The 27083-nt window shown below is 44.6% G+C and overlaps 1 long non-coding RNA gene across 1 annotated transcript; it reads left to right on the forward strand.

The window, feature by feature from the left end:
* The first annotated feature begins 7485 nt into the window (after positions 1–7485).
* On the forward strand, positions 7486–9751 carry LOC131916319 (uncharacterized). The gene is made up of 3 exons (XR_009380536.1): positions 7486–7631; positions 8495–8656; positions 9532–9751. It is a non-coding gene; the product is annotated as an uncharacterized LOC131916319 (long non-coding RNA).
* The last annotated feature ends 17332 nt before the right edge of the window (positions 9752–27083 follow it).

The following is a 27083-nucleotide window of genomic DNA, read 5'->3' on the forward strand; positions in this document are numbered from 1 at the left end:
CACCTTTGATTCTGAATCAGTTTTTGGTCACTGCACATTCAAAAACCTTTAGCTGCTGCCAATTTTTTTCATGACCCCACATCCATTTACACAACCCCAGGTGGAGTTGTGAAGCGCGGTTTAAGAAGGTGGGTTATAAATGAGAAAAGGCCACTCCGTGGAAGTTTGTGTCTGGACAATCAACACTATCAGATCATCTCTCAACAACACAGAATGAAAGAGGGGATATCAGAGTGCAGGGCAACATCAACTGCCAACAGTAATGATTCCATCACTTGGCAGATGCACACATTTCTCCATTTTCAGGTCCTTTGGCTCATGTGGCTCTGGTTCAATTTTACAGCAGCGAAACACAGACTCCCCCAACCCCAGACACTGTACCCCACTGCCCCCATGAACTCACAGCCACCTCCTCCAATACACTCCTCTGTCCATTATACCAAGCCCTATCCTGACCTGGGATGGGACACTGATTCTTGTCCAACCCTAGACATATACACTTGTACAGCTATGTCTACTTCTGTGGAAATGTATACTGTTATGTGGCATATCTACTTCCACAGGAGTATCCTGTGGAAGAATGCATATGAAAACATAGGTATTTCTTTTGTCAGAGTTAAAACAAAACGAAGAGATGAATCTCCAATACATGACCTTTCATTTTAGGATAAATGAATAGGACCCAATGTAGCACAAATCTTAAAAGGTCTTATTAATAAAAACAAACCTGGAGCCAGGTACTGGGGTCAACTCTGGAAGATCAGAGAAGCAGAACAAGCCACAGCCACCTCATCTCGCCAGTTCCTCAGCTGATCCTGTTTCCTCAGACTGGAAGCCTCTGAGTCCTCATCCAGAATGAATCTCAGCTGAACTGCTGCTATAAGCCTAAAAGCTTAACCAGGCTCTAAGTTCCTGCTCCTCACGCCTTTCTCCTTTCTGCCATCACTTCCTGGGATTAAAGGCATGAGTTACCATGCCTGGCTGTTTCCAGTGTGGCTTTGAACTCACAGAGATCCAGGTAGATCTCTGCCTCTGGAATGCTAGGATTAAAGGCATGTGCTACCACTGCCTAACTTCTATGTTTAATATTATGGCTGTTCTGTTCTCTGACCCCCAGATAAGTTTATTGGGGTGCACAATATATCAACCACAACCCAGGATCACCATGTTCAGGCTGGGATGGGCCTGGTATGTCTGGACCACAAAGAGAAGGTGGGACTTGTATTAGAACAGAGAAATCTATAAAGTTATTGTGAATGAAGGTTTCTTGGCACTGTGGTGATTGTGGGAGCTAGAGATCTTTGATTGGAAAGCAGTGGCAACTCCCGTCCAAAGCTAGTCTTAAGGTAATAGCTAGCAGGTCTGTCATTACATGCTAGAGAGTCTTAAAGGTAGGAGAGCTGGGGGCTGGAGACGAGCCTCAGTGGTTAAGAGTGCACACTGCTCTTGCAGAGGACCCGAGTTCAGTTTCCAGGCTTGCTGACTCAAAACTTCCTGTAACTCCAGCTCTAGGAATCCACACTATCTTCTGGCCTCTTTGGGAACCTGCACTCATGTGCACATACACTCACATAGAGAGTAGCTGTTTGTTTGGGCAGGCATCCATGACACAAGTATTTATTTCCCTTTCTGTCTCATGGCCCACAATGCTATTTTAGTGCATGTGATAGTTACTTCTCCCGTTGCTGAGACAAAAGTACCTCTCAAAAGCAACTTGAGAAAGTAAGTTTTTGCCCAATGGTTTGAGAAATTCAATCCATCGTAGGGAGTGGGGATATCTCTGCAGCATCCACAGGAGGTAACAGGTCACACTGTCTCCACAGCCAGGAAACAGAGAGTGATGAATGCTGGCACTCAGCTAACTTTCTCTTTTGTTTTTACTCAGTCTGGGACGCCAGCTCTTAGAATGGTACCACCTATATTTATGGTGGATCATCCTACCTCAGTTAACTCGGTCTCAAAAATCCCTCATTGACATACCCTGAGATTTGTTTCCATGGTAATTCTATATCCATCAAGTTGACAACAAGATTAACCATTTCAGGGGCTATGACAAGAATGACTCCATTTTGTATACTGAACAGAGATGAGGGGACTATAGATATGTGGTGTGTCCCCTCTGGCAAAGTGTAGGTGCCAGAAGTACAGAATTGTATTTGTCCTATTTGATATAGAAGGCACTTGGAGCAGGGAAGACGGTTCAGTGGTTAAGAGCACTTGTTGCTCTTGTGGAGTACCTGGGCTCCCAGAGTTCCAGGCACCCACATGGCAGTTCACAATCATCTGTTACTCCAGTTCCTCATCTGACAGCCTCTTATTCCTCCAAGGGCACCAGTCAGGCATGTGGTACACAGACATACATGCAGGCAAAACACCCATACACAGGAAAACTGTTTAAGAGGGCACTTAGTAAGTGCCTGTTTTATGAAGGGTTGTGAATGGCACCCTTATGACGGCCCCCAATGCTCTCTCCTAGAATATTTAACCTCATATAGTTTCTCTCCTTGGATGTAGGTGGGTCAGAGGGTCTGACAAATAGGTCACTGCAAAAGAGATGGAATGTAACTTCCAAGATTAGTTTACCAAAAGAGAGTATTTAGGAGTCCTTGCAGACTCTCTAGATCACCAGCTGAGGACATTCAGCCAGAGTGTAGAGAGCACATACCTCCTCTTCTCTGTGGTGAGAAACCACTCCTAACCAAATCATGGTCCCCTAGAATCCATCCATTGAAAACCTACTGCTGTGGGATGTTTTGTATGGCAAATGTGTTGCTGATTGGTCAATAAATAAAACACTGATTGGCCATTGGCTAGGCAGGAAGTATAGGCGGGACAAGGAGGAGAATAAAGCTGGGAAGTGGAAGGCTGAGAGAGAGACACTGCCAGCCGCCACGATGACAAACAGCATGTGAAGATGCCGGTAAGCCACAAGCCATGTGGCAAGGTATAGATTAATGGAAATGGATTAATTTAAGCTGTAAGAAAAGTTAGCAAGACGCCTGCCACGGCCATACAGTTTATAACCAATATAAGTCTCTGTGTTTACTTGGTTGGGTCTGAGGGGCTGTGGGACTGGCAGGTGACAGAGATTTGTCCTGACTGTGGGCCAGGCAGGAAAACTTTAGCTACAGCCTACCCTCCCCAATGTGACTGTATTTGTAGATGAGTCCTCTAAAGAGGTAAAAAAGTTAAATGAAAGCATGGGAATAATCCAAGTCTAATTCAATAGAACTGGGAATTTCATATAGAGAAGGAACACCAGATGTGCTCAGGCACAGATAAAAAGGCCGTGGGAGAGCATAGCAAGAAGCCACCATCCAGAAGGCAGAGCAGCCTCAGGAGAAACTAACCCTGCTAGCACCTTGGTCTTGGATTTCAAGACACCAGGCCTGTGATAAGAATGCTTCCTGTTCTAAGTCCCTAAGTCCATGCAGCCACACTGGCAGAATAGTAGAGGGAGCAGGGGCATGGAAGTGAACTTGAAGGTGGCTGAAGCCACCACTGGGCCTTGAAAGGACTGCAGCTTGGTCACAGCTTGACTGCAGGCCCCTGAGAGACCCAAGGCCAGCGATATTCAGCTAAGCCCTGCCCAGGTTTCTGATCAGGAGAAACAGCAACACAATATTTGTTGTTCTACACTGCTAGCTATAGTATAATAACATAGTCATGGGTTCAACATAATGAGGGCTTAATTCTTTGAATTTGGTAAAGATGAAATTTTTGCTACCCACTGTTTATGGGCAAAAAAGTGAAGCCTCAAAGAAATAGTCTTAGCTAAGGTCAAATAACCTGGCAGACTCTCTCAAGAGAAAGTGGAGGAAGCCAACAGTCATCTTGGCCTGCATACAAGTTTGCCTTGGGTCACCTGCCAGGCCTTATCAGCTATAGGGACACTAGGATACACAGAAGATCCCTGAAATACCTCAGTGTCACCTTAATGGTCTCCTTGGAGTCTTTGCTGCTAAACAAAGATTCTGTTTTAACAAGGTCCACCCTGGCACCCGACTTCATGTGGTAATGAGGTCCCTTGAACACATCCTGAAAGAACCCCTCTCTTATACAGAAGTGTGTCGTTGAGGGTCAATGTCAGATAGACTCTGATATGTAGGATATCATCCGAAATTCCAATAGCAAACAAAGACACAATACCAACTGGAGTCTAGGCAGTGTTCACCTCAGACTCACTTAATTCTCTGAGGTGCTTCTACCGCTGCCTTCCATTCTATAAAAGAGGAAACTGAGGCAGCCACAGGTTGGCTGGTTTATTCAAGGTCATACCGTTAACAAGTGGTAGGGCCAAGACTGGATGCCAGGTTGTATAGCTCCGGAGTGAATATGGCAACAACCCTTCCTCTAGGTCTTCCCACTGTTTAATATCCTCAATATAAGTCATTTGTTGACAACTTCTTTCTCCCATCGCCTCACTAGTTTAAAGATCAAAGTGAAAAAAAATCATTACAACACATGAAGGACACCTTGCCAGGCCCAGTGGAACACCATCGTGAGCTCCCCACTTCCCTCCATGTGCCTTATAACCAGACAGATGCACCTTGGCCCAGCCCAGGCTTCTGCTTTTGCCTGCAGCCTAAACTACCACTCCTTCCTCCACTCTTGAAAACAAATTTCCTCTTTGCTGTAACCCAGCCCGCCACAGTCCTGTGTCTCCCTACCTAGACACAGGCTCTGCCATAGGAAGAGCCCTCACTCATCTCCCCTGCTAACCACCACTTGGCCTTTACCTCTTCAGGGAAATTGGCTTTACCCTCACAAGGGTCAGCCACCAAGGCTCTGCCTCCACTGCCTCCATCCCTCTCTCTCCCACTAGACTCCGGCTTCTGCAAGGGACAGAAACAGCTTACTCGTCTTTATCCTCCCAGCAATCAGCACAGCACCTGGTGCCTGTTAAGCCCCAGTTTGTTGAATGAACACACGGCCTCCAAAGTGTAAGTCACAATGCTTGGTTACTCACTCACCCCACTGTCTCCATGAGACAGCGCTGGGGCAGAAGGCCATACAAACACTTCACAGGAAGAGGCCCAAGAGAGAGCCTAGATTAATCCACTATCTTCAATACACAGATGGAAAAGTGTGTTGAGAGGAAAGAATTCACTTGCCTCAGCTAACCAAAGGCACCGTGGGACACGGGGCATGCGCACGGGGCAGGGCGGGGGGGGGGGGGGGGGGGGGTTGAAGGTCTCCAGGTGTTTAAGCACCTCTTCTAAACTCTCAAAGTCCTCTGTAGTCCTTATCTGTGGCAGATTATCCACATGTGGCACAGTTTATTATTTTATGATTCTGGATACCACACCTCTAAAATGGGTCTCCCTAGTTGAAGATCAAGACGTTGGCAGGGCTGCCCTTCTCTTAAGCTGCAGGGTTGACCTTCTTGTCTTTCTCCCTTCTAGAGGCCACCTGAATTCCTCATGACCCACTCTTTCTTCACAATCAGCCATGGAACATCTTCCAGTGGCCCTGCTCTCCAATCTCTGTGCCTCTCACCTCCTCTCCTGACTCTTTTCCTTTATAAGGACCCTCATGATCTTCTACCAAAGTCTCTTGACCACATCATCCTGTTGTAGTCGTCCACAAACCTCTATTACCACAGAAAGTTACACGTTTATACATCCTGGAAATTAGGAACTGGCCATCTCTGAGGAACAGCTTCAACACAGCAGCCTCACAACCCTAATACAAAAATGCTCTGATCTGGTAACCCCTTCCAGGAACAGGATGGCAAACAGAAAGAAATCTTCACCAATTGTTTCCACTGTCCTCAGTGGAAAAATGCTGTTTTCTGGTAGGGTACTGTGAAAGCTCTGTCTTTGTCACCATTGCCTTTCCAACGAATTTGCATTGTTACACCTAGAATTCCCCAACGGATGGTGTCTTGTCTTCAGCCCACCTTCCTACTGTTCCAGCGCAAAATTCATGGTTTCTCTTTAATAGCATCAATCTCTAACAATTAGATAGGTTCTGTTCCCATCCACCCACATCTTCAGCCTCTTTAAACTTACTCAGGCTCCTTTCCTTGACAAGCTTTCACATGTTTCACATCTTTCTATTCCAATTTTTGCTTGCTCTCTCTATCTCTCTTTCTCTCTTCCTCCCTCCCTCCCCCTCACTCCTTCCTTCTCTTTCTCCATAAATGAGTAATAACCATGCCACAGTCTGAATGCTAGGCTATCTTAAAATTTCCCCTAACAAATAAATTAGTTCATTATGTCTGAATTCATCCTCACTCAAATTTTTTAGGATACAGGAATAATATAGCCAGATGCTTTGCTAGGATGTACCATAAATAGCCTCTAGTCCAATTTCCAATTGAGTCCTCTTTCTCTTCTGAAACCTCAGGAACATAGCCTGGAATGACTGCCCATATAACTACTGGCATTCTGGTTCTCCACACTTTCACCAAGATATGCTCTCAAGCTCTACTTACACATTCTAGGGCTTCTCTAACCTACAGTCCCAAATGCTTGCACATCCCTCCTGCCAACCAGTCCAAAATGCCTATGAACCACACGGTCACATTGACTGCAACCAGAACCCAACTACGCAGTACTAATTTGCTACACTGGTCACTTTTCTAGTGTCTATGAACAAAGACCTAATAAGGGACAACATAAGGGAGCAGGGATTTATGTTGTCTTACAGTTGGAGGAAAGCGGACAAGGCATGGCAGCGAGTGTGGTTCACAGCTCCGGTGATGGGAGTGTGAGGCTGCTTGCTCATGTGTCAATGGATCAGGAAGTCTAAAATATAAAATTATGTGTTAATAACCACCATATATTTCTCTGTAATATTTGTATTTTATGTTACTACATGATTGCGTCCATGAGGAAAAATGTCAAGGAATACCAACATACACCAAGCACTTTGAGTCTCATTTTATCTTAATTCCAGGGTAACCTTCTGAGCCCACCTCAGTGGGATGGGAGCTGCTAATGTGTCCATTTTGCCGGAGAGAACCTGCAGCTCAGAAATAGTAAGTAATGGTGATGACTTGCCCAGAGGAACTAGACGTTAAAGACAGGACCACGTGATCAAATTCTATCTATGCTTTATCTCCTAGTTCATTAATGAAGACAGTGACTCTTAAGAGAGGTAAATTATTTAACTCATTGAGGGAGAATGGTTTGGAAACTCGGATTTGATTGGCTGCAGAACTCATGGTCTTTCATGTAGATCTTGTTCTTTCACTGCAGCTTTCTTTCACCTGCCTGCTTTGTTAGTTGGAATTTAAAAGAGTGAGAGGGAGTGAGAGAGAGATACATTAGAGAGGGAGGGCATCATAATGTGGATGGAAATATTCCATGCGTAAGCAAACTTGGAGGAAACCCTTCGCAAAGCAGCAAGGATGAGGGCAGTCAAAGTATATGGCGAGGTCTAGGAGAATGTTGGTTGCTAGGAAACTCCTTCCAACCATATTCCGTATCAATCCAATTAGCAGATTTCACCTGCGTTCCAATAGTTGCTAGGTAACTCTCAAAGGAAAAACAAACAGCAACAAAATAGCTGGGTATAGTGGTGTCTACCTTCAATCCCAGTGCTGGGAAGGCAGAAGTTGGCAGATCTCTAGGAGTTTGAAATCAGCCTGGTCTGCATAGTGAGTTCCAGGACAACCAGAAAAAGTAAGCAAGCAAACAAAACCAAACCAAAACACACACGTGGGGGGGGGGGTGCACTCCACCTCCTCCAAGCTAATTCTGATCCCAAAGGAATAAGGACGTGGTGGTTGTGAAAACTATGTTCAAGATATACCTCTACCTAAAGCTTCCTTTTTTGTTATTTCACTACATTTACAAAGAGTAAGAAATTCAAGGAGATGAGTTACAAAGACATCTACTTGATAGATAAAGTACTTGTCCCACAGATGTGAAGATCAAAATTCAAATCTCTAGAATCCACAAAATGCCTGACTTGGTTGCATGAGGGTCTGGAATCCCAGCACCCCCCATAGGGAGATAGGAGGTGAGGACAGGAGACCCTCAGAAAGCCCATGAACATCTCCACTGAAAAAGCCAACAAGAGATTTTGTCTCAAACAAGGTGGGAAGTAAGGACTACTAACACCCAGAGATACACACCATGGTGCATGCATTATCCACACACACAAATATGTGCACAGATACAAAACACACACACACACACACACACACACACACACACACACACACGCTCGAAGAGTTTTCTTTTAAATGAAAATCCAGGACATATAAGTCAGTGTTGATGGCATTGTAAAAGAAGGGGTTCTATAAACAGAAAACTGGTTCTTTAAGAGCAAAAGACACAGTAAAAGAAGAGCCAGGGGTCAGGATGAAGTACCCCTGTAAACCCTGCCGACAAGAACTCTCACTAGAGAAGCTGCAGGGCCTGCTCCTTGCACAGCCAAGAAAGGAGGAAAGGGGACTGAGGCAAGGGGAGCACCTGCTGTATACATGGCACTGGGCTCAGTCCCTCTATAAGCACCTCATTTACTCTTTATGGAATTCCAGAGAGGTTGTCGCTACTGCCATCCACATTTTACCGATGAGGAACTGACATTCAAAAACAGTAAGGAAATGGAAGGCAGGACCGTATAACCAAAGTCTGTGCAGGAACTTCCTGCTACCCCAGCAGAGTCTCCTGTCTCCACGCGCATCTCCAGAGGATGGCAAGTATGTAGTAGAACATTTTAAGGTGTGTTACTTTTGTTCATGTTGCATTTGTTTAACTCTGTGAACTTGTGTTACTGTGCCAGTATAAAACACCTGTTGGTCTAATAAAGACATAGCCAATAGCAAGGCAGGAGAAAGGATAGGCAGGGCTGGCAGGCAGAGAGTATATATAGTAGAAAACTGGAAGGAGAGATCTAAGATCTAGGAGCCAGAGGAGGAGGAGGAGGACTCCAGGGGCCAGCCACCCAGCTACACAGCAAGCCACAGAGTAAGAGTGAGATTTACAGAAGTTAAAGAAAAGGAAAAGCCCAGAGGCAAAAAATAATTGGGATAATTTAAGTTAAAAAAAAGCTGGCTAGAAACTAAGCCAACTTAAGGCCAGGCGTTCATAATTAAGAAGAAGCCTCCGTGTGTGATTTATTTGGGAGCTGGGTGGCGGACCCCCCAGAAAAAGACCAAAGACCAACCAACAACACAAGTACTCTCATTTACTCCATGTAACCTCAGTATTAAGGCAGAACACTGGAAATGGAGGTGCAAGCAGGAAAAAAATGTAAATCGCCTCTCCTTGTGCATTACTGAGGACTTAAAGTGACTTTACCACAGAACTCTCAAACTGTCTAGTCCCAGGATCCGTTTACACTCTTAAAAATCAATTAATAACCTAATGAGTTTTTTGTTTATGTAACTTAAATCTATTAATACTTACATATCAGAAATTAACACTGAGAAATCGCTGAAATACTTATTTAACTAATCTTTAACAACAGTAAACTTATGACACATTAATGCAAACAATTTATTTTATGTAAGGTAACTTTAAAAAGCAAATTTCAGTGGTGAGAAAGCATTATCATTATTCTTTGTTTTTGCAGACGTATTTGATGGCGGACTTCCGCAATCTGTCTGGAGTGTTACCACATGCCAGGCAGCTCCTGGAATGTTTCCCTCTCTCCCACTAGCATGCTCATGAAAGGATGAGAGTGAAACAGCAGATAACGGCTTATTAAGAAACTGGTTTTACTTCGAGGACCCTCTGCAAAGGGTTTCAGAATTCCCCACGCATCTCTTGGCCGCACTCTGAGAATCACTGGTTTGAGGTATGATAGATTAAACGCCCAGAATGTGTGTAGAATTTAACTGTGTTCCTTCTGGGTTTTTCAGTCCACTGTTTAAGATTATTCCACCTTTTTCTTGCCTGGAGCATGTTATAGTCTCTGGGAAGCCCAGTCTACCTCTCTTGTTTGCAATCTTTGCAAGGCAATCTGGGAGAAACAAGATACACAGGCTCTGTGCTGGGCAGAGTAGACAGAAATACAGAATGAATAGCCGTTGCCTGTCCTGAAATCTTTCCTCCTTGTAACTGGTAGAGAAAGAAGCATGAGAACCTCTGACCTTTGTGATTGGTGTGAGGGATAAGCATCGAATACTACCCAGCCAGTCAGAATATTTCTCTGGTTCTCTCTCTCTCTCTCTCTCTCTCTCTCTCTCTCTCTCTCTCTCTCTCTCTCTCTCTCTCTGTGTGTGTGTGTGTGTGTGTGTGTGTGTGTGTATGTGTGTGTGTGTCTGTCTGTCTGTCTCTGTCTCTCTCTCTGTCTCTCTGTCTCTGTCTCTGTGTGTGTGTGTCTGTCTGTCTCTCTCTCTCTCTCTCTCTGTCTCTCTCTCTGTGTCTCTGTCTCTGTCTCTCTCTGTCTCTCTCTTTCTCTCTCTCTCTCTCTCTCTCTCTCTCTCTCTTTCTCTCTCTCTAACTTGCAGGGTTTTTTTTTCTCCTGCAGTGTTAGCACATTATACTGGATCATAAACTTTTATGATGGTGCTTTAGAGTTATACATCCTACCTTCACACTTGAACCCCATACTATGACTCCCATAAGCTCACTTCTAATAGTATTTTGTGTCTGTCTGGGTGGGTTACAGGGTATAACTGTGACTGTGTGAGTGTGTATGTGCTTTGAGAAAGGTTCTCACTCTGCAACCCAGACTCTCCTAGAACTCATTATGTAGCTCACAGCAATCCTCCTGCCTCAGTCTCACAAGTGCTACAATTACAGATACACACCACCAGAGCTTGCTTCATTATGGTGCTCTTAACCCTGAGTTTCTGCCCTAAGTTTTCTGCTGAACATGTGCCTCATTTTCCCCTGATAAGTCTCACCTTGGTGAACTCACCTATCAATGTCCACGGTGATTGGCTCCCATCCTGACCTCCCGCACATTTGTCTCAATTCCTTTTCCAGGAGCTCAAGCCTTCTTAGCAACCAACGGAGTTGAACAGCTCAGGATGCCGCCACCCCGCAACCAAGCACTATAGTGGAGTGTGCCTTTCATCCCCACACCAGCCATTCTCTTGGCCTCAAACTCCGTGTAACCTAACCAGCATTTCTTCAGCACTGGCCAGGAATGTGACAGACAATATACTGAGAAGACAGAAATATCAAATGAGTCTTGACTCTCGAAGGACTCACACTTAGTCGGGAAGACGACGTAACCAGAAAGAATAAGGAGAGCTGGCTAGTAAGACGTGTGCATCCGGCAGCATGAATGACAGAACAACCACCCAGTGCTGGCTTATACAAGAAAGGGCACTGCTGCCTCTCTAAACTAGCAACACTACCAGAACATCAGGAGCATCTTGGTGCTGCTTTTATCCATTTGTCTCCTCCATCTGCCTCAGACTGTCTGTCCTTTTCTGCTCTGCTGCACACCCAACAGACAGAGCTTCATCTCTAGCTTTGACTTTGTCCATCCATGACGGGCACCAGCAGGAGATGGGAAGAACACCCAGAGGAAAGGGTAGAGCATTGGCTTCCCCAAGCCCTTCCCATTTCCTCCTTGCCTTATACCTGACTGCCTGCATTCCAGGATGGCCAATGGACCTCTCTCTCACGGCTCAACTCTTGCCTGTCTCTAGTAACACTGCTGTCTCCCCCTGCAGGTCTGAGGGTGCTAATAGCTCCCCACCATGGGTGGCCACCTGGTGCTTCCCTGTGCTTCCTCATTCCTTTCATCCTCTGCGAATAATCCCCAAATCATCGCTCCTTCAAGTGTGCTTCTGAGTGTCCCGTCTTGTAGTACAGCTGTTTGCTCTGGGTTTAATATATGATGAACACTATCCTGAAGCAGAGACCTTTGCCCACAGTCACGGCAACAAAATGAACATAACTAGACAGCAGAGAGCTAAGTCTATGGTAATGAGGCTGTTAACATTTCCTCTTGAAGAAGCAGAGAGAGGGTCACAAAAGCTTCACAAGACCTTCCCCTGAGATTTCAATCAGCACTCCTTCCTGCCCCAGCTGAACACAACCAACAATGTAAAAGGTAACAACTTGACTGGGGAAGACAGGACCTCTCTACAGTGTGGCTGCTGTGCGTCCTCCATGCCCCTGTAAGGAAATCCAATAAACCCATCAGTTCGCTTAGTCGGACTTCACCAACTCTTTCTTTGTGCCGTCATCTCCTTCCCTATTTGTTGTGAAGAGATCATTCTTTTACATTTCCCCAGGAAACTCTAGAGATACGCCTGTGTCCTACTAGGACCCTGGCATAAGCTTGATGCAGGGGCTCAATAGATGACATCAGAAACGAGTCTCTTTCTCTAGGTTGTGTGACATCTCTTGGCTCTTTTCTCAAAGAAGTTCTCCCCTCATGGCAGCAAAGCAGATGCTGGTGGTGAGAGCCTCTTATTTTCCCAGTGTCAAAACCAGAGGAAAGAAAGAGAGCCCTTCTCTAGAGCCCTGACAAAATCCAAGTCATGTGTCTGTCTACCAGTGAGCCAATTACTAGGACTAATGGAATTCAGTGAGTCCACTTGGCCACTTATGATCATATGACCCACCCCCTCTTCATTCAAATCTTACAGTTCAAGTATGAGGGGAGAGTAGTAACGCAAATGAAATCCTGCATCCTGCTACCAAAAGAAAAATAACTATGAGTTCGCATGACTCCCAAACACAGAATGTACAAGAGAGAAGCAGATGTAAGGCTAAGAGGGTTAGATGTGAGAGACGCCACCAGTAGTAGATTGCTTCTCTATTGTCTGTCTTTGCCAGAGAGTTCTTGTTTTTTCCTTTCACTTTAAAGGTAAGTCTCAGCTATTCATTCTCACCAAGAGGGTGCCCAGCCCATGCTCCTCTAGAACTCTCTGTAGATTTCTCTCAGTGCTGTTTACAGAAGAAATGCCTGCTGCCATTGTGTTCCAAGATCATTTGGTAGACTTCCAGCTGTGCCATTGGGGGTTAGTTACTCTCACGAACTTCACAGCAGCTTTGGCTATCTATACAAGACCTGCATAAGACTGGACAAACCAACATTCCATCACGGATGAGGCCAGGTCCACAGGTCCACCTCTCCCTCGGGAGCTATAGGCAAGTTGATGGATGCTGGGGAAGGATGAGTCATCTTTCTTAGTAGTGTAGCTGCTAATAAGTTGCCCTTGCTCAAGCAAATAACCCCTCACCCTGCTTATGCAGGCAGCCCTAATTAAATGCAGTAAGAAGATAAAAAAAGACAAAGTTGGAGGGGAACTTGTTGGGATAAAGAAGGAATTCAGTGACAGGGAGAAGAGAATAAAAAAGGATAATGGGAGGATTATGATCAAAGTACATTTTATATACATATGAAACTATGAAAAATGAATAATTTTTTAGAATAAAAAAAGGACATAAGCTAACCCAAAAGTTAAGGCTGAATTACATCCCAAACTCAAGCCGAACAAAGAGTTCTTCCAAAATGCCACAGTGCATGTAGACATGCCGGAACCTCCAAGTCACACATGGCAGCAGGGTTTCCTTCCATCTAATGAAATGAACACTGACGATTGTAAACTGAGATGCACTGTGAACACTGCAGACATCATAAGGTCATAGCTAAGGCATGTGATGGGCCCTATCCCAGTGATTTAGTCCTTTAAGAATGCAGTCCTGTTCCTGTGCCCAGTACCACCACAGAAAAGCCTTCATATCTACTCTCCACTCAGAATATCAGAACTGCCTTCCACTCAGAATATCAGAACTCCATCCATACCACATCCAAGCCTGTTCCAAGGATAAGGTCTTGTGATATTATTACTCTTTTGCCTCTCCTAAGTCTTCCAGACAGGACCTTGTCTCCTGTCCTGCCTTTTAAAGATTCCCCTAGCTACAGTGTATCACACCACTTCAAAAATATCTCCCTCTGTCTCAGTACAGGCAAATGCTCCCTTTTAAGATGAGTTTTGGAGTCAGGCTTGATGGCCCACACCTCTAATCCCAACATTTAGAAGGCTGAGCCAAGAGGTTCACTTGAGCTCAAGAGTCTAAGAGTAGCCTGGGCAACAAAGTGAAACTCCAACCCAAAAATAAAAATAATGTTAGTCCTGTGCCCTCTTGACCCTTAAGAAAGGGAGGGAACATAGATGGACATGCCTATAGTCCTGGAAGGGAGACACAGGAGAATCAAGGTATTCAAAGCTAGCACTGGTTTCATAGTGAGTTGGAGATGAGCAAGAGCTATGAGACAGTCGGGGGGGGGGGGAGAAAATGCTAAAGTCTTGGCTCAGAATACATGGGCTATTTTCCAGGATACTCATGATGTCACATAGTGGGAAAGCATGAGACACTGTAACCCCTAAAGAGAAGCCCCCTGCCATGAGACTTTAGCTTCTGTATCCATTGGCTCAATCGGAGTGTCTAAAACTGATAATCTCATAATAAATTAAATCAGGACCTTCTCTGGCCAGCCTGTTGCCTTTCTGCCCTCAAGGAGCTCCCTTAACCTTTCTGAGCCTTGGTAGTGAAACAAGAATAACTACAATCGTGCTCTGTCCCCTTCGTGGATGCCTGAGGAGTAAGTAACACAGTAAAGAGAATACAGCAGGTCCTCTCCCCCCCCCCAAAAAAAATGTGTAAGCTTTTATTATTTTACAACTAGAACTACTGTTGGTTCAACCCAGTGGATGTAACTTCCCTTTTTCTCCTTTTCGGATAACCACAGGACACTCCTCAAACCCAGCTACAAACTCCACCCAAGACTAGGTACCTCCATGACCAAGGGGCGGGGATGAAGCAGGGAGCAGCTGTTTTCTTCACGCATCCCACTTTAAAGGATCGCCACTCAGAGCTCCTCTCTCCATAGAAACCCACAGAATAAATAGAAGCAGCAGGTTTTCTGCGGTTTCCACTCTGACTGTTTCAATTAAGCAAGCCCACGCGGCTCTTCCATTAGCATGTGGGTGGAGAAGCCGGTGGTGGCACAGAGACCCTCGTTCCATGGTTGACAAGGACCTTCCAATTATTTTCAGCCAATAAATCATCGCCTTGGACTGGTGTGGTTACAAGTCACCTCTGCGAGGTCCGCATGAAGCGATGCAGTTGGGACAAATCTACTGTCACCTTCACATCTCTTTCAAGTGTTGAAATGAGAAATGTGTTTTTCCAAATCCTTTTTAGAGCCCTTTGCTTTTTTTCTTCCGGTGAGCTCTCTCCACTGTTTCCTGGGGTAGACTGAGCAGTAAATGAGCGAGAATGCTCAGCTTGAAGGAATGTTCCCAACATAAGAAGTACACTCAGGATTCCGGGGCCGGGGTGGGGGAAGTGGTGCCAGAAAGCGGTCCCCCAGAATGGGGTACAGGTTCCAAGCTCTTTGTTCCCACGAGACACAGGTAGGTGAGTACAATCCCAACATCCAGAAGGCTGGGGGAAGAGAATCCTAAGTTCAAAGCCATAGGGCTACATAAGGAGACCCTGTCTCAAAATTAAAGAAAAAACAAACAAACAAACAACAACAACAAAAAACCAATAGCATACTGGCTGCTGGGAGGAAGTTAACCTGCATGGACCACAAACACTAGAGAATAAGATGAAACTCCTGGTCTGAAAGTCAGTACGAGCCGAGAGGGAAATAAGTCTGCATTTGGATTCAGAGTGTTTGCATGTGAGTACATTTTCATGTGAGGTAAAGAAGCCAGTACCTTGGGGGGTACGGGGGAGGCAATGCAGCCCTTTAAAAAGAGTGAATCAGACCATGGCACTCTGACATGCACCTAAAGTCCCAGAAGCCATAAGGCTGAGGAGTGAGCAAAACTTGTCAGGTGTTCAAAACCAGCCTGAGCAACACAGTGAGAACCTGTTATAAACTATTTAGAAATACATACATAAAAGAAAAGAATGAATCAGATATATGCAAAGTGTTAGGGTACAACCTCCAAAAAATGCTAAAAGGGGGGAAAGTCTAATACAGATTTTCCCTAGTGCTGGGGTTTGAACACAGGCCTTTGTGCCTCCTAGGCAAGCCCCATGGGCTTTATCACCAGCTCTAATATTTTTCTAAGACAAGATCTTAGAAACTACTTAGCCCAGACTAGCCTTGAACTCATCCTGCCTTGATCCTCCTGCCTCAGCCTCCTAAGTGCTGCAACTACAAGCGTGAGCCACCACACCCACCTTCAGTTATAACTCATGCACAGTGTCCCATGCATGTAGAAAAGGCAAGCATGCATGAAATATAACTATATGCATCCATAAAAATGTGTGTGTACTCATGTGGAGGAAAATCTGGGCGTGTTAAACACAAACAATTAGCAATGGAGAATTGGGAAAAAACTAGATTTGGGTTGAGGAGAAAAGAACTTGAATCCCCCCATTTCAGACACTGGCATCAGGTTCAAGCTGATAACAACCTGAATTCTCTCCTTAGGACCCACATAGTAGAAAGAGAGAACCAACTCTTACCATGGCACACGTGCCCACACACATACACACATGCAAGCACACTCCCTTGAATGCACACACAAAATAAATAAATGCATGGATACAATAAAAGTTCTTTAAAATATTTTTAATTGCTCAGTGTAGGCTAAAAACATGACTCAGTAAAGCACTTGCCTGTAGCTAGAGTTTTCCTGCCTGGCCCACAGTCAGGACAAATCTCTCTCACCTGCCAGTCCCACAGCCGCTCAGACCCAACCAAGTAAACACAGAGACTTATATTGGTTACAAACTGTATGTCTGTGGCAGGCTTCTTGCTCACTGTTTTTACATCTTAAATTAATCCATATTAATTTGTAAGTTACGCCATTAAATAAATCTCCTTTTAACTACATGGAGTGGTCTTAATAATTTCACCAATACTTGCCTAGCATATTCAAAGCCCCAGGTTCAATCCCCAATACCACATAAAAACCAGGTGTGGCCCACACGTCTGAAATCCCAGCACTTGGAAAGTACAGGCAGGAGGATCAGAAGTTCCAAGTCATCTTCAACTACATTCAAGCCTAGCCTGGTAACATAAGACCCTATCTCCCAGTCTAAAAAATAGTCACCCAGTGTCTCTAATAGTCTCTTGCCTTCTTCGTAAAAACTGACCATCTTTCCTCTTACAACTGCACCTGTGTCTTTTGCTCTCTACTTGAGCACGTATGCACAGTACATATGTACTGTATATTCAGACATCCTGTTACCTGGTTCTCAGACAGCTGTCCCAATGTTCACTCACAGACTGCTGCTACTGAGGTAGGTCATAGCAGCATCTCTGCATCCTGCCTCATCCTTCTGTGGCCAGATTGTCCTCAACTACTTACCAGTATTATTTCAAGAGCCTCCCAAGGGGTTCCCTGCCTTTTATCTTTTCTACCCTATGTTCTGCTGCGGGGGGGATTGTCTAAAGCACAGATTCAGTCACTTGAAGCTCTCCAGTGACTCTTGTCTCCTTCTGTGGTAGTCCTCAGTGTCAGGCAATGGCAGAATCCCGAGAGCTTATTTAAAATGTAGGTTCTGGGTGCTTTCTTCTAAGGTTCAGATGCGGAATGTCTGGCTTTCTAACTGCCACTGCAGACGGTTGTGATGTAAAGACAGTGGAGATGGAACTTGCTAAACACTAATCGTGGTAAAGGTAACCCTGGACCATCAGCATAGTCGTCAGGGCTCACTCTCTCAGCACCGCGGCTCCTGCCCCACCTCATAGATTGGCGGCCAACACACAGACAAGACTCTCACTTGCCGCTCCCTTATTTCCCTCAGTGCTGTTTCCAACTATGCATCTTGTCCTCCTTGTTCTAAGATCATTCTTCTTCATTCGGCTGGTGTCTACACACTGTTTGAAACATCCCAGGCACTACCTCCTCAGAACCCTTCTAACCACTCCTAGGATGCACATCCCATGTCCCTGTCTCATAATTCTGGTAAGCAAAAGGACATGTCTAGCAAAGCTCTTACTTGACTCTGTGGATTTTCTAGCTATTGCTACTGACATCCTTACAAGACCAACTCTTGTGCCGCCTCCCCCAGGAGATGCACAGAGACTGCAACACCAAGTGCAAACCACACGGGGACCTGCTGGTGCTTGGATGAGAAACAGCAGAGGACAGTTTTCCAAATGGCAGCTCCTTGAATCCACAAGGACAGGTTGGCCAAGCGAAGACACACACATGTGTGTGCCCAACACTTTCTCAACCAGAGGACGCTGCTGTTCAACACCAAAGCTGAGAATTTTCAACATCATCATCTCACCCCCTGTGGTGGTTTGAAAGAAAATGGCCGCCAAAGGGAGCAACACTATTAGGAGGTGTGGCCCTGTTGGAGTAGGTGTGGTCTTGTTGAAGGAACTGTGTTACTGTGGAGCTTTGAGGTCTCATATATGCTCAAGATATGGCCCAGTGTCTCAGACCTCTTCCTGTTGCCTGCAAGTCAAGATGTAGGACACACGGCTACTTCTCCAGCACCATGTCTGCCTGACTGCCCCCATGTTGCACTATAATGATAACGGACTAAACCTCTGAAAATGTAAGCCATGCCAATTAAATGTTTTTCCTTTATAAGAGTTACTTTGTTCATGGTGTCTTTTCACAGCAGTAGAAACCCTAACTAAGACACCCCCTTTCCCCACAAACAGGTATTGCCACTCAATACATGGAGTAGTGGGAGTAGAAACGGCAAAAATGGTTTGCCTCTAAAAAGTCAGCAATTGTTGCTACTGAGGAAAAGAAAACATTTCACCCGTCCCTCTCATTAAAACGGCCTTTCCCTGAATGAGATCCTTATGCATCCAGGTTGTTGCCATTCTGTCTGCTGACCCCATCCTCAGATTCTGGTAAGTAGTCGCACAGCCTTCACTGTCTGAATAGCAAGTGCTACACGTAGGGGGAAAGAAAAAGAACCATCTCTTCCCTCTCTCCCAGCTTAATGGTCCTGTGTGGGATCTCATTCCTGAAAGATTGGCACTAGCCAATCATAGCCCTATTCAGCTCCAGATCAACAGCCTCTGACTTTCTGCACCACCACCACCACCCTCCCCCGTCAATGGAAGACCCACATTGTGTTTACTTATTATCAGCATAAAAAGTCTAGACTTCTTCAGAATATTAAATACATCTGTCTTTGAATAAGACAAAGGCCTTAGAACACTTCATTTCCAATAACCCTTCCCAGCATGTGTGCTCTGATTATCTGGCTTGCTCACTGTTCCTTACTGTTTTATTTACTATCCATTCCTTCTTGCATCTCAAATCTTTTTCTGAATCAGTTTCCAGAAGTATATTCATTAAGTGCTCTTCTTTTTTTAAGCACACACAACTCCTTTCTGTTGTTTTGTTTGAAACAACCATCTATAGCACAGGTTAGTCTGAAGAGATTCACTTCCTCCGACTAGGCTCCACCTCCCAAGAGTTCCACAACTTCCTGAAATAGTCTCATGCTGTGGGATATCTTTCCGTACGCTGTGAATGTATGTTTCTCTGATTTGTTGATAAATAAAGCTGTTTGGCCAATGGCAAGGCAGAATAGGGTTAGGCGGGATATTCAAACTGAAGAGACAGAAGAAGAAAGGAGAGTGAGAGGATTCGCCAGCCTGCTGCCCAAGGAGCAGTAAGATGCCAGCAGAATGGTAACACCATGGCGACATGGCAACATATAGATTAATAGAAATGGGTTGAGTTAAATTATAAGAGCTAGCTAACAAAAAGCCTTACCCATAGGTCATACAGTTTATAAATAATATAAATCTCTGTGTGTTTACTTGGGACCAAGCGGCTGTGGAATGTGGGTGGGAAAGATTCATCCCTACCACCTGTGCAGGCAAGGGCAGGACCAGAGAAACTTCCGGCTACAGTCCCAAGAGGTGGAAACAAAATATTCAGAAACATGAGCCTCTGGGGGAACATTTTACATTCAAAGCATAACAATTCCTACCCATTATAATTCTTAAATGAGTGAATTTCATCTCCCAGGAGTGAGTTCCCCCTCTTGGGATTCGATTGTTACCACAAGAGCAGGTTGTTACAAAGTGTCCATTCCCCTTCCCCCTTCCTTCTGAAACCATCTGTTACTGTGGAACTCCCTTTTCCCTTCCTGAGTCGATGAAGCATGAATCACTCACCTGACATTTAACAGATATCCCACCCACGGTTGGAATTCTGGCCTCCAGAATCATTAGCCATAATAAACCTCTTGTCTTTACAAGTTTCTCAGACTCAAGTATTCTGTCACAGCAACAGAAAACGGGCTAAGACATTGCCATAACAAATGACCACAACCTTGGTCTACCTTTCAGCTCTGGAGTTTAGATATACAAAAGGCAGTCTTGCAGGGACTCCATTTCCTGATCTTATACTGATTCCAGGTATCACTATGATCCTTGGCTCATGGCTCCTTTCTCCATTTCCAAATCCAATTGATTCAAAGCAAGTTAAATGGTTCTCACACTGCACTTCTTTGACCATTTCCACCTCTATCTTCCAGTTTTAAGGATACCTGTGAATATACTGAGGTCACACAGTCTGTAATAAGCTCCCTAATTTAAGATCAGCCTTAGTTAAGATGAGTACCTGAATTCCATCCACAACTGAACTCCCCTAGCAAGGAAGGCAACATAGTCACGGTGCCAGAGATTAGGATGAGGACATCTGAGATGTGGAGAGCATTTTCTAACTGTCACAGCATCTTTTCCATCTCCTTTCTGCCATGGTACCCCCTCCAGTTCTCACCAATGACTCCTGTTATCCTCAGAGAACAAATTTATTATTGTGCCTATATTTTCCTCTGCCTCTGAGTCCTATTTACACCCTCACATTGTCATATCTCTCTGGTGCATTTCTAGCTATCCACTGAAGTCTTACTCAGATTGCACTGCCTCTGTGAACATTCCCCTCCTCTGGGTCCCTTAGCACAACTGGACACTGTCCTTTTATAGTATTTGACCCGTGACACCAGGATAACACTCATCACACTACATTGTACTTGTGACAGTTAAGCCTAACCAGCACTTACTGATGTGTCCAACACTAGCTGCATGCTTTACCCATGCAGCTATCCCACTTACTCTCCACAGCAGCCCCATCAGGGAAGCCTCACTGATTACCCCTCTTTCTCCTGCCCCAGCCAATGAGTACACAAACCCTCTGGGTCTTGTTCATCTCACATTGCCTTACTCTAGACCCAGCACATGATTCCAGCCCATTTGGATCAATCTAATACATGGTTGGTTCTCAGAGACAAAACAGTGCTACTGGCTATTCTTTCAAGTGATGGATCAAAGGTTTCCCAAAGGTCAAAATAGAGGCAAGTGACTTCCGATCGGTTGCAGTCTTGGGGTCTGTGTTTGGTGCATGATGGCTCACAGTGCAGCCCAGCTGTTGGAAGGTAATCATGCAAAGTTCACAGTGACCGAGAGAGAACAGCTTGCAAAGCAAGTGCTGTGTCAGAAGCAGGCTCCTGCTGCAGCATCAGCAACTACCACAGGATGTCCAGCTGGTCATGGACTCATTCTAAAAGAACGAGCCACCCATCCCTAGTCACATCCAGCGGGTGACTCAGTTCTTAAACCTCCTGTGGGGATAAACATACTTGTTGGGTCTACTCCATTATGAATTAATATTAAGTAAATTCACCAATTGATAAACATATTAATATCCCATGGCTACACAGGCTTGTGCAATAAACAGTTCCTGAGAATTTGTCATTATTTCAGGCATAAAAGATGAGTCGAACCAGGCTCCTGCCTGAGAGGAGCTCAGGGGTCCGTAGAACAACAGACTGGAAAAAGACTAGTACAACGGGCCGCTACATAATATTAAAGCCCTTGAACATTTGCTTTACCTCATAAACCTTGGGTTCCTCATCTTTGAGTTGGGGAGGACTGACCTCGTGAAGAGATCAGAATTGCATCTGGCACATGGAAGAATCTGGCTGATGCCAGCAAGAGACAATGAGCTGTAGCGGCACAGGAGGAAGCGCTTTCCCAGGCATAGCCTGAAAGGATGAGGGAGGTTCACGTGCCCAGAAAAGCTGAGGAAAGTGAGTCTGTGCAGAGAAAACAGCCAAGACAAAGGCACAAAGGTGTGGGAGATAAAAAGACACCATTTGTCCATCAACTCTACATCTGTTCTCTTGGGCACACAGCTAAACATTCCCTGGCCTTCCCTCCAGTTGGCAGCATCACACAATGAATTTGAGTCAATGAAACGGGCCAGAGTGACCAGAAGATATGACTCCTAAAAATCTCTTAAGCTTCTCTCTGTGCATTTGTGCCCCTTCACCCGCTGGCTGGATGACTCTGAGATGAACCTGAACTCACTTTTAGAGATGGAGGGATGTTGGATCCCTGAGTCATCACACAGAGGAGAGCTACCCAGGAAGGGCACCCAACCAGAAAGATCACATTGGACTGAGCAAAAACAGTATACAAAATATCATTGCATTAAAGCCCTGAAACTTCATGGTTTATTTGCTACTGTAGCACAGCCTACTATTACTAGCCCTAATATAGTGTGAAAGCTCATGATAAGTTTGAACAATAACAAGGATTTTTTTTTTCACTGAAATGTAGGTAGATGAGAGAAAAGGCAAAGAAGGAAAATGGAAATTGGTTTACAAAGGTACTTAAATTCCTCACTAAAGACTTTGGCCCCTGTTCTGTAGATGATGAAAAATTATTCAAGAGTTTTAACGAGGAGACCAGAAAAATCATATGTGTGCTTTTGAAAGATCACACCTGGCTTCCACATGTGTACTTACACACATACATGTGCGCACGCACACACACACACACACACACACACACACACACACACACACATACACACATACACACACTGGAAGGTGTGATGTGATCATCCTGCAGAACAGGAAGAAGAGCCTGGGTAGAATGAGGCTGAAAGTAGAATTCATTTATAAAAGGCCTCTAGTTAGTGAATCCTTAGGGGTAAGGCTCATGTTATACTCAGCTTTGTGTCTCTGGGCTTAGTTCAATACATGGCCATGTCAGACATGTAGTTCAAGCAGGTGATGAATGTAGGGGTGAATGGGTGTGTAGAGGGGAGGATGGGTGGGCTGGTGAGAAAATGGGTAGATAGTTAGGTAGGTGGATGGATGAGTTGATGGGTGGATGTACCAATGAGCATGGGTTATCATAGTAATCCCAGTAAGATGCTAAGGTATGAACTAGGACTAAGGCAGCAGAGGCAAAAAGAAAGGGAGAGACTGGCAGTATATTTAAGGAGTAGGAGTAGGCAAGGCTTGGGGACCAATTGGCCATAGACAGTGATAGATTTGCAAGTAGCATCAAGTTCCAGATCTTAAAGTCAGAGCCCAGAGGCATGGAAGACAAATAGTGGACAAAAGCCTTGTCGCCAGCCAGCTTTCAGAAGGACCATCTTGAGACCTGGCCTTTTGCCAGCTACTCAACACATATTTCCTCATAATCTCTGCAAACGGCTTTGCATCCCCCATAGAGACAAAGAAATTAAAGGAATCAGATTTATTGATTTCCTAATACTTGCTAGCTCGTCTTTTGGGGCTCTTGCTGGGTCTGTGGAAGTCTATATTCTTCTTTTAGTTTCCCTCCTTTCCCTAAAAAGCGCCGTTTCCTCCCAGATCTTTTCTTCTCTAACCTCTTGGTAGTTTCTTTGCTTTTATGGCTCTATGATTCCCCCACTCTGAAATTCCTCCCATCTGAGTAGGAATTAATGTTCTTCACCAGGGACCACTAAGCTTTTTCTATAAAGGGCCAGGGAGCCACTTTTTAGGCTTCACAGGCCATGCAGACTTCCACGACTACTCAGCTTTGTTGCCCTGGACAATACATCAGTGGAAGGATGTGGCTGTCTGCCAATAAAACTTTATTTTAAAAATATGAGCAATGGGCCATATTTGGCCCTTGGGTTATGCTTATCATCCCCTGCTCTAAATAGACACAAAGGCATATTGGAGAAAGCAGGGAACAAGACCAGAGTAGTTTTGCTGTGTCCCTATAAACAAGGACTGTGGTTTCCCTGAATTATGTTATTCTTGCCTTCCTTGACATTGTGGACAAACAAGAAGGAATTGCTATTCCACATACAAAGCAGGAACCTCATGCCCTATATCTTATGTGATCCCTAGAGGACATGATGTTTTATTGCGTCCACTTTACAGATGAGAAAGGCGAGATTCAGGAAGGTTAAGTTAGCAGCTCAGTGTCCATTTGCTAAGACATGACAGAGCTAGGATCTGAAGAAGGGCCTACTGACTTCCAATTTCAAACCCTTTCCAGCATATCATACTGTCTCCAAAGGAGAGCTGTCTTGAGGGAAAAGTCAGCTGACCAGCTCCATACAGAGAGTCCCTCAGCCTTGTCACCACATCCCTGGGGTCTTATCCTTAAAAATCACATGCCCAAGAGTTGATTGATAGGTCACTTTTGAACAGTCTCCCATTAACCATGTTCAAAAGGAACTCACTATACATGACCGCCAAAGTGATTGTTTCTCACAGACGACTGAATGGATTTGCCATGACATGATGGCCTCCATGTTGTGTAGGTTCGCCATGACGGCTCAGAACAACCTTGGCTAGTTTTCTTCCATAGTTTCCATAAATAAATGAAACAGAATAGTACAAAGCCCCCAACTATGAGTATGTACCTAATTCTTTGATACTAGCTTTGAGCCAACCAAATATTAAGGATTAAGCATGCCCCTACTTTCTAACCCAAATCACTGATTTAGCTGCTGCTCAGAACTCGGCTTCCATAAGCAAATGATTTAACAAATTACACTCTGTCCAGTGCTAAATCTACCTGCTTGTCCTTCTGCTGCCTCACAGCACCATGAGGCCAGTCCTACACCAAGACTGGGTTGTTCCAAAATAGGAGTGCCTGTTGTTCTTTACATAACTAGAATATTCCCAATGTCAAGACATATAAAGGTCAAATTAAAATCCCAGTGAATATGGACTTAAAGCCAGGAAGCCAAGGTGAGGCCTAGATCATGATTCATCTCTAGACACAACAAGGCCTAGAATTCTCATGGCTCCAAAGTCAAATCTTAATGGCCAGGACATTGCGGTAAATAGCTATTTTTTGTTCTCTCTCTGTGGTTCTCTGTTTTCCTGGAGTTGGTATTAAGTGCCTCCTTTTTAATAATTTGTTCTTCTTATTTTCTTTAATGAATGTTTATCTGATTCCAAATTCAGGTTCACCACTGAAAATTTAAAAGTAAATGCAGTTTTAAAAAATCTAGGGGTTGGGGATTTAGCTCAGAGGTAGAGTGCTTACCTAGCAAGTGCAAGGCCCTGGGTTTGGTCCTCAGCTCAAAAAAAAAAAATCTAAACCACTCACAAACCTAGGATAAGCATACTGAATGTTTAGAAATATAAACATCCAAGTTGTTTTCCATACATAAATAGTGCATGAATAACATAAATAAATACTATACATATGTGTATATGTACTTTTATAAGAATGGGATCAGATTGTACATACTTGGTGGTCATACTAAGTAATATATAGCAACTAACCTCTCATGTCACCAGATATCCTTCTTTATCATTAATTAGTGGTTGCATGATGGCCTGTTATAAGTAGTTGCCATAATTCATTTAGTCTGTTCCCCTGTTGCAAGACTCACTCTTTCTTTCTTTGCATTAATATCCACCAATTAGACTACGGCTTGGCTTGGGAACCATTGAGTCTCTTAGTCCCTTGGCTTATTTTTATTAGTCATGCTCCCTGCCTCCCCTATCTGAGCCCATTTTTCCCTCACAGTATGCTCTATAGTCTAAATGAAGTGTGTGCATTAAAGCTATCCCTGTGATGTAGACCGTGGACCCCAAGGAAGGATCTATTCAGCCTGCATGTGAAGAGCCTGACCAAGAGCCTGAGATTAGCATCTGGGATTAAAGATGGAAGAGTTGTAGGGTTGGAAGTGACCTTGAGTCTTTTCTCCTTGGCCTGCCCTTCCAAAACAGCTCCAGAAACCCACATTAGAGAATGGGCAGTGGGACTGGGCAAGCCAAGCCCAAGGTGACCCAGAATCCAGACTAGCAACCAGGATAACCCCCAATGTTTCAGTACTCATAGCAGCTGCCCTTGGACATCCATGTGCAAGGGTGCTTACACTCATGTGCACACACAGCAAAATGTAGGTTTTGTCAATGTCAAAATGAGGATACCCTCCTCTTCCTGTGGCTGTGGGAGAGCTGGGAGCATTTGAACTCTGGATTCAAACTGTCTAAATTTGAATTCCCAGCTCAAATCCTACCACATGTGTGGCCTCCAGGACACCATTTAACCTCAACGTGCCTATTTCCCCAGCCATTAATTTGTGGTAAAATTATATCCACCTTAAAAGACTAATAAATAGAACAAAACAATGTATGGTGAGTGTTAACATATGAGCCAGGCACATAGTAAAAGTTAAGCAGGCATGGGCCATTTCATCATCATCATCATCATCATCATCATCATCATCATCACTGCCATTCCTGTTGTTATTTGCACCATCTACTCAAAAAGGAACCTGAGCCTTGATAAATTCCAGCTCACCAGGGCCCATAACAACTCCATTATCATAGCCATAAACCACTGAGGGCACCTTCAGCACACTGGCTGATATAATGCTGTGCTCTGGGTGACAGAGGCCAACCCGTAAATACATCAGACCAAGCCTCAAAGCCACAGTACTCAGACTCTTAAAACTCAGTGAAGTGTTCTCTTCTCAGTATATACCCTCTTTCCAGAGGCAGAGTCCCATGGCCTAAATTCCCATACCTCACTGATATTCACAGATTTAATCCCAAGAGGAGATGGGAGGGATCATGATGGAAATATAGTGTTATTGGTGGTACACGTGTCTGAGGATAGAGGGATCATAAGACAACAACTATCACAACCTTTTGAAGGCTCAGACCCATTGCTATCCATTTCCATGGTAATGAGAATGTGCAGGAAGAGACCTGAGCACAGCATGAGAGATGTGAGTTAGATCTAAAGCAGAACAGAGGAGGAGAAGAGAAAGAGAAGGCAGTGAGCACAGTGTGAGGTATGCAACCCATACCTCTTAGTCACATTCTCACTCTGCTTCGGAATCAATTGCATAGCAAGTTTATATGCTCCACAGTCAATCATGACATTAATTCCAAAAAGAGATTTATTTCCTCAGCCATGCTGAAAGTCCCGTATTGACACATGTCTGCTACTTGGCA

The sequence above is a fragment of the Peromyscus eremicus genome, chromosome 8a (assembly GCF_949786415.1).
Source record: "Peromyscus eremicus chromosome 8a, PerEre_H2_v1, whole genome shotgun sequence".
In the NCBI taxonomy this organism is placed as follows: domain Eukaryota; kingdom Metazoa; phylum Chordata; class Mammalia; order Rodentia; family Cricetidae; genus Peromyscus; species Peromyscus eremicus.